Source organism: Syngnathus scovelli, chromosome 22 (assembly GCF_024217435.2).
Source record: "Syngnathus scovelli strain Florida chromosome 22, RoL_Ssco_1.2, whole genome shotgun sequence".
NCBI classification, from domain to species: Eukaryota; Metazoa; Chordata; class Actinopteri; order Syngnathiformes; family Syngnathidae; genus Syngnathus; species Syngnathus scovelli.
In genome coordinates this window covers 1381684-1388390 of record NC_090868.1, presented here as the reverse complement: position 1 = coordinate 1388390, position 6707 = coordinate 1381684, and the positions used below count along the sequence as shown (strand labels likewise).

The 6707-nt window shown below is 48.1% G+C and overlaps 1 long non-coding RNA gene across 1 annotated transcript; it reads right to left on the bottom strand.

Annotated features, from left to right (window-relative positions):
- Positions 1–1695: 1695 nt before the first annotated feature.
- Positions 1696–3533, bottom strand: LOC125992313 (uncharacterized). Its single transcript, XR_007489583.2, has 2 exons — positions 2849–3533; positions 1696–2597 (listed from the first exon to the last, which is right to left on the bottom strand). It is a non-coding gene; the product is annotated as an uncharacterized lncRNA (long non-coding RNA).
- Positions 3534–6707: the final 3174 nt, after the last annotated feature.

The window sequence follows — 6707 nt, the reverse complement described above, 5'->3', positions numbered from 1 at the left end:
TCGCCCCGCCCCCTGCCCTACTGTCATTTAGTAGGCCAGGGGGCGGGGCTTCGCCCCGCCCCCTACCCTACTGTCATTTAGTAGGGCAGGGGGCGGGGCCATTTCGATGGGGGCGGGGCCAGCTGGATCGCTCCGCCCACTTCCGGGCGGGGCCCCACTGGGCGTTTACACATAAATAAATACTTGGATATGCAATCTATATGCATGTATCCAGACACCTACAAAAGTGGCCCGGTGAATGTGCTCACCCCTGGGATCGAACCAGGACTGTACGGGGCAAGAGGCCGTGTCACTAACCGGTCGGCCAGTGTGACCTGACAGCCGGCGGCGGTCTGTTCCCTTTTGTACTTACCCATCGCGCGCGGAGCGCAATACTGAACGTCTAAGAATGACTCGAAGTGAAAGCGGGGTGACTGCCGAGCTCGCCACGCTTGGCGAGTGGCTCCGTCGCTGCGCTTGAACACCTGAGATCCAGGGTTCGATTCCCCACCCTTGCTGCTTGCGCCCTGCGCCGCCTGCGCTCTCTGCTCGCCATGCTGCCTGCGCCGCCTGCGCCGCCTGCGCCACATGCCGCCTGCGCCTCCTACTGCATACGCCGCGCTGCGATATTCGCTCCATTGCGTTGATTGTGATTGGGCAGACATTGTACTGTACTTCTCACTTGCAGCGATTAATAAGTTAATTAATAACTTTTAAGAACTTTACAAGTTTTTTTTTAACTTTTTGTAATTTACTATTCTAGGCTATTCTAAAACACCATCTGGTATGCTTGATACACATTAGAGGTGTAAAAAAAAAAAACATTCCGTCATTTACTTCATATGGTGTCCCGGCACAAAGGTTTGCAGTGCTGAGGACATGAGGAGACCTAGAAAGAAGCATTGCTGATGTATCAATGCCCGAGCGATTAGGCACATGGACGGGCAACCCCCAGCCTCGGGTCCGGATACGTCATCGCTCAAATTGGCAAATCATAGCAAGCTACAGAAGAAGACTTTCTGCATCACATGAATTATTTTAGCATGTGGTTTTGAAGTTTACTATGCAAATGAATTTGATTGCTTTGTACATTTTAGAGGCATGCACACTGGCGAGATAGCGGCAGTACCCACAGTGCGTATTTGTTAGGTGGCTTTGGGCAAAACAAACTGCAAAAGACGGGTCACATTGACCCAGCTGTCTAATTAGGACGCCTATCATTTGTAATGTAGTTGTTTCAAGTTAAAAATTATTGCATACAGTTCAATGGAGCGTCAGACAGGTTGATGCAAATATTGTGTATTAGGTTGCTTTGGGCAAAACAACGAAAAATGCATCGCATTGACCCAGCATCAGACAGGTTGAGGCAAATATGTTGCCACTAGGTGGTAGCACTTGGAATTCATCTAGCCTGTCTGATATGGTCAATTTCATGAGGATGCCGGTATTAAGTCGACCACTCTGGCCTTTAATTTATTCTGAACCGGGTGGTACCACTCACTGCGTGTACCGAGGCTGGCTGTGTAGTAAACTGTGCTTTGAATTGAAAGCCAAGGTCGTGGAAGTTACACACTCCGTTTATAAATTTAATTTATTTCAGCAACAACCTGGAATGAACAGCAACGGCTTTCTTTGTAGTCACAGCAAACGAAGCCAAGCCCTGTAACAAAACATGCATATGCAAGAGATGCAGCAGTAATTGAGGTACATCATGAATGATGACTAACACCAAAGTTGACTTTATTTACAGGACCACCAACAGGAAGAAAACACACCCACGTCGACTTTATTCACAAGAATGCCCACATGATGCATGACATTTCAAAACAAACAAGCCTCAGACTTGATTAAAATGAAGACTTTTACTCGTGCAGAGAAATGCACCAACATTTTGCAAGATTCTGAGTTCGGTGGCCATTTTAAAGCAGGGTTGCCAAAGACTTATTGATGGCAACAGACACCCTTTGTACACTTGTCGATTGCATCTATGGGTGTCGGGCTACTTGGCTTTTGTCAACAATTTAGAATGCATACAGCTTTTGTTTGTGTAGTTAAAAAAAATAAAAAGCCTGACACTGCATATTTAACAAGACAATTTGGTTTGAGACTAACTTCAGAATTGCCTTATCATTGAGAATGTCTCAAATGATTCCATTTTGTATGTTGTCATTTAACTCTGATTATGCACGATAGACTGCACATGGCAATGTTTAAAATGGACCACTTGAATTCAGTTCACAATTTAATTCAGGTTCAGTGGTACACACACACAATTAAAGTACAAACAGTTCACTTTATGTATTTAAAAAACACAACAATAATAAAACAACAATATTGCAAAATGACGCAGCGCTGAGAAAGAAAGAGGCCTCATGCAGACGGCCAGTGTGCACACCCAGTGAAAAAGTGGAGGGAGGGAGGGAAAGAAAGAAAGAAGGCACAAAAGGAAAAACAGTCATACTCTCCTTAAATGCTGGCTGGGCGCTTTGCTCTCGCCGCATCCGCACCCGTCCGTCCGTCTGTCTGTCTGTCGCTCATCACGGGCGAAGGTCTGCCGATGGTCGGGTTCCTCTCCCGGCCGGTATTCGACGTTTGGACTCATCCTCCTCCTCGCGCAACTGCAAAAGGAAAAACGGCATTCAGTTGCATGCCGTTCATTTCTGTGGACATACTCATGACCTATCGAAGCTTGCTGCTATTTTAAGCTCACTTTATTGTGTATGCATAGATTCATGTTTTTGTTTTAACGTGTTCATGCTCTTTTTCTGTCTGTTCCTATGTGAAGCATTCAATGCTTATAATTTCCTTAATTGTTGTAATGTAATTCTTGTATGAAAGGTGCTATACAAATAAAGCTGATCATTATCACCCTCTGGTCTTGCGCTCCGGTCCGTCTCTGTGCAGGCACTCGTCCCATCCGCTACCTCGGCAATCCTGAAAGGCAGACATATTGTGGTGGTTTTGGCAAGAGGAACATTTCCACTAGCGACCTTGACTAAGGTAAGTTTGAATCAGGTAACTAGCGCACGCACGGGCTGGCGCACGTCTCATACGGCCCTCCTGCATTGGAGCGATCCGGGTTATGAAATGTTTAACCCCTTACAAAAAAGGGAGGGAGGGAGGGAGGGAGACAGCAAGGGGAGATAAGAGGCTTTGGTGCGCACTTAAGCGCAACCGGCCAGTTCCCCCTGAGGAGAGCTGGCTTGGCCCCTAGAGGGGGGGGGGGGGAAAAAGGAAAACGTGACGTCACGGAGAACGTCACGGAGAATCTCCTTGTCCTCGACACCGTCGACGACACTGGGACCCAGGCAGGCAGACATTATACCCTGGTATTCCACAAAGGGCAAGGTATAGCCACGTTCCACCCTGAGTGCACCAGGCCATGCAGGTACTGCCGGGCGCATTGGAGAAAGAGAGCGAGAGAGAGAGAGAGGGAGGGGGTGTCTACTTTGCCAATTCGTATCTACAGGGTCACAGCAACCCAAATGCTCGTGCGTGCTACTAATTACCCTATTCAAACAGACAGGGGTAGGGAAAGCACAAAAGAAAAAACAAAGTCATACTCCCCCGAAACGCTGGCTGCATCTGCACCCATCAGTCTGCTCCGGCCGGTGTTGGACTCGTCTTCCGCCTCGCACAAGTGCAAAAAGACAAACAGCACTCAGTCGCATGCGCTTCGCTTCTGTCGGCGTACTCATTACCTCGCCTCTGGTCTCACGGTCCGGTCCAGTCCCTCTGGGTGCAGGCTAGCGCTCGTCCCATCCGCTGGCCCCCCCAGCAACCTTGAAAGGCAGACAAATACGGACATCAAATTAAAACCAACAAGTGTGTACATATTTGATTGCCATGTCACCACCACTGGCCAGCCTTGGCCAGTCATGCATCAGGCTCCTCTTCATCACTTGGCGACTGCTTGCTTTGGGAGATTCTTTCCTTTGCACCCCGCTCACGGGTCTGGTGGCCTCCGTCCACCGGCCCTTTGTTTCGTGCAGCTTCTCTTCCACCTTGCAAGACACAAGCACAAAAGTTTCGCTGCGCCATCGCTTGCGCATGCCGTCGCTTGCGCATGTCGCTTGCGCATGCCGTCGCTTGCGCATGTCGCTTGCGCATGCCGTCGCTTGCGCATGTCGCTTGCGCATGCCGTCGCTTGCGCATGTCGCTTGCGCATGCCGTCGCTTGCGCATGCCGTCGCTTGCGCATGCCGTCGCTTGCGCATGCCGTCGCTTGCGCAGTCGCTGCGCTTTTGGCACTCAATCAGGGCTGCACGACATGTTGGAAAATCGGTGACATGGCAGTATTGGGCCAGACCACTGCATTGAACAAATTCTGGGATGGAGATGAACTATTTGATCGCAATGAGATCAGTTAGGTCAGTTAACTTTATCTTGCATCAATGACTTGTCATCTTCTAAACTCATTACAAATAGTTAGGCAACAAAACCTGTTTCATTTGCCACATGAAGAAAAAAAACTAATCTTTGCTTTCTTAAAGTGCATGTCAATAACCTAGACCACCATATGGCAGTTTTCCAATACACGTGCAGCCCGACACACGTCACCATTGGTGTCCAAATGGCAGCCTCGGGCCAACTTTATCAACACACCGCACGAATGAACACAACACCGCTTTGTAGCAGTAGCACAAAATATGAATGGCAAAATTCCATGATTGATTTGTGTCAGAGAATTCTCATTTTGTTTCAGTATGCAGCCCTCAAACAGACATTTGGACACCGCTGATGTGAATTAGAAAAAATAAATCCATTTCACATGCGCAGGTCGACGCCTCCAGGGAAGCGGGTCTCCCTCAGAACTTGGCTACTTCAGAGTGATGCCACAGCGGTCCATCCACCTCTGATCAGATCGTGTCGCGTCCCGGTCGCCATCCGCAGAAACAGAAACAAATGTCAGAAACTCAAAGAGCACCCCAAGTTACTGGACACTTGCTTACTTGATCACAGCGGCTAGCTACTCTTGGTTACCGTCGCTGGGACGGATCGGGCCGTGCGCCCCCCCCCCTTTTGCGTCCGGCCTGCAAAAGGCAGAACATGCAATGAGTTGGGCGCTGCTCGCATCATTATGTCTTCCTCGTGGACCGGCTCGCTCCAACGCCGCCCTCTACACCTAGAGAACAAAGGACGCACAGTGGTACGTTAGGCTTAGATCAAGCACGACAGTAGTAGGTTAGAAAAAGACAAAATGTGACTGGCTCGCTCCAACACCTAGGGGAGAACAAAGACCGCAAGTACCACAGTGGTAGGTTAGGGTTAGATTAAGTGCAACAGTGGTAGGCTAGAAACAGACAAAATGTCAAGTCAAATTGCAAAACTGGACATCCGGGATCGGCTCGCTCCAACGCCACCCTACACCTGGGGGGGGAGAACAAAGAACGCAGCAAGTACGACAGTGGCAGGTTAGAAAAAGACACAAAATGGTACAAGTCGCATGGCAAAATTGGACATTCGGCTCCACGTCAAAGTTTCGTTTGGTGTCCATCCACGTAACCACGTCCTCCCCCAAGTGAGCCGTCAATGGCAACCAAGCACAAGACAACGCTGGACCCAGACAAGCCACAAGCACAGCACACCTCTTAAGCAACACCAACCATCAGAGCCCTAAACACTGTCCACACCTGCAACCTTTCCGTCGTGCACCCATAACCAAAGGCAACCACACTGCCCCCTCCTGGGCACATGATCTGCACCCATAACCAAAGGCAACCACACTGCCCCCTCCTGGGCACATGATCCGCACACGTCGACTTTTGCAGCGCATTGCTTGATTCTTGACTTGATATGGCATTGGTCCTTTGGATAGGCCATTGGTCCTTTGGATAGGCCATTGGTCCTTTGGATAGACCATTGGTCCTTTGGATAGGCCATTGCGCCTTTGGATATGGTATTATACTTTTCCTCTTCCCATTCGGCTTCTCTTGCAGCCTGCAAAAACACAGCCAGCCATTAATTGTGTGCTGGGAAGCTAAATCTCGACAGACAGCCATTAATTGTGTGTTGGGAAGCTGAAACTTTACTTTTTCACCTGATTTAGGACTCCTCTTCCTCAGTGTCCTCAACATCACTGAAATGGCTCCTCAAGAGCCTCCTGCTTGCTTTGTATAGAAGGATGCTGGCTGGGCGGCCTGTTTGAGTGCTACAAAAGAAACATTGAGTAGTGTGCCAATGGCATGATATTTTTTGCAACCATTGTACATACTAAGTAGTTTTACATTTGAAAAAATATATAATTATCATTATATTGTAGTAAGTCAGGATAATTGATCAGAATTATATTTAATATTTTAATTTTATAAATACCAAGTAGACTTTTACATTTGAAAAAATATATCATTATATTCTAGTCAATTATGATCGTTTATCAGGATTATCATTTCTATTTTAATTTTATCATCCAACTCACCTCACATTGGACGGATGATCCAGGTTTACGGCGTCCAAAACGGGAGAAAATAAACCGCGCAAATGTTTGTTGCGTAACGGAACGAGGGCGGGCGCCATCTTTGAATAGATTTGGTCTGATTTGGACATGTCTAAATTGCCAGCGGCCTACAATTTACCTCCAGGCCCACCGTCGCGGTGGACGTGACTTGTCCGAGTCACGAGAGCAGACAATCCTGCAACAAACAAAATATAAATGGCGTGTGAGAAAAGGCAACAAACCGCACATTTTGGGGCCTATTTGAAAACTCTCCAGTTAACTTCGACGCCTAC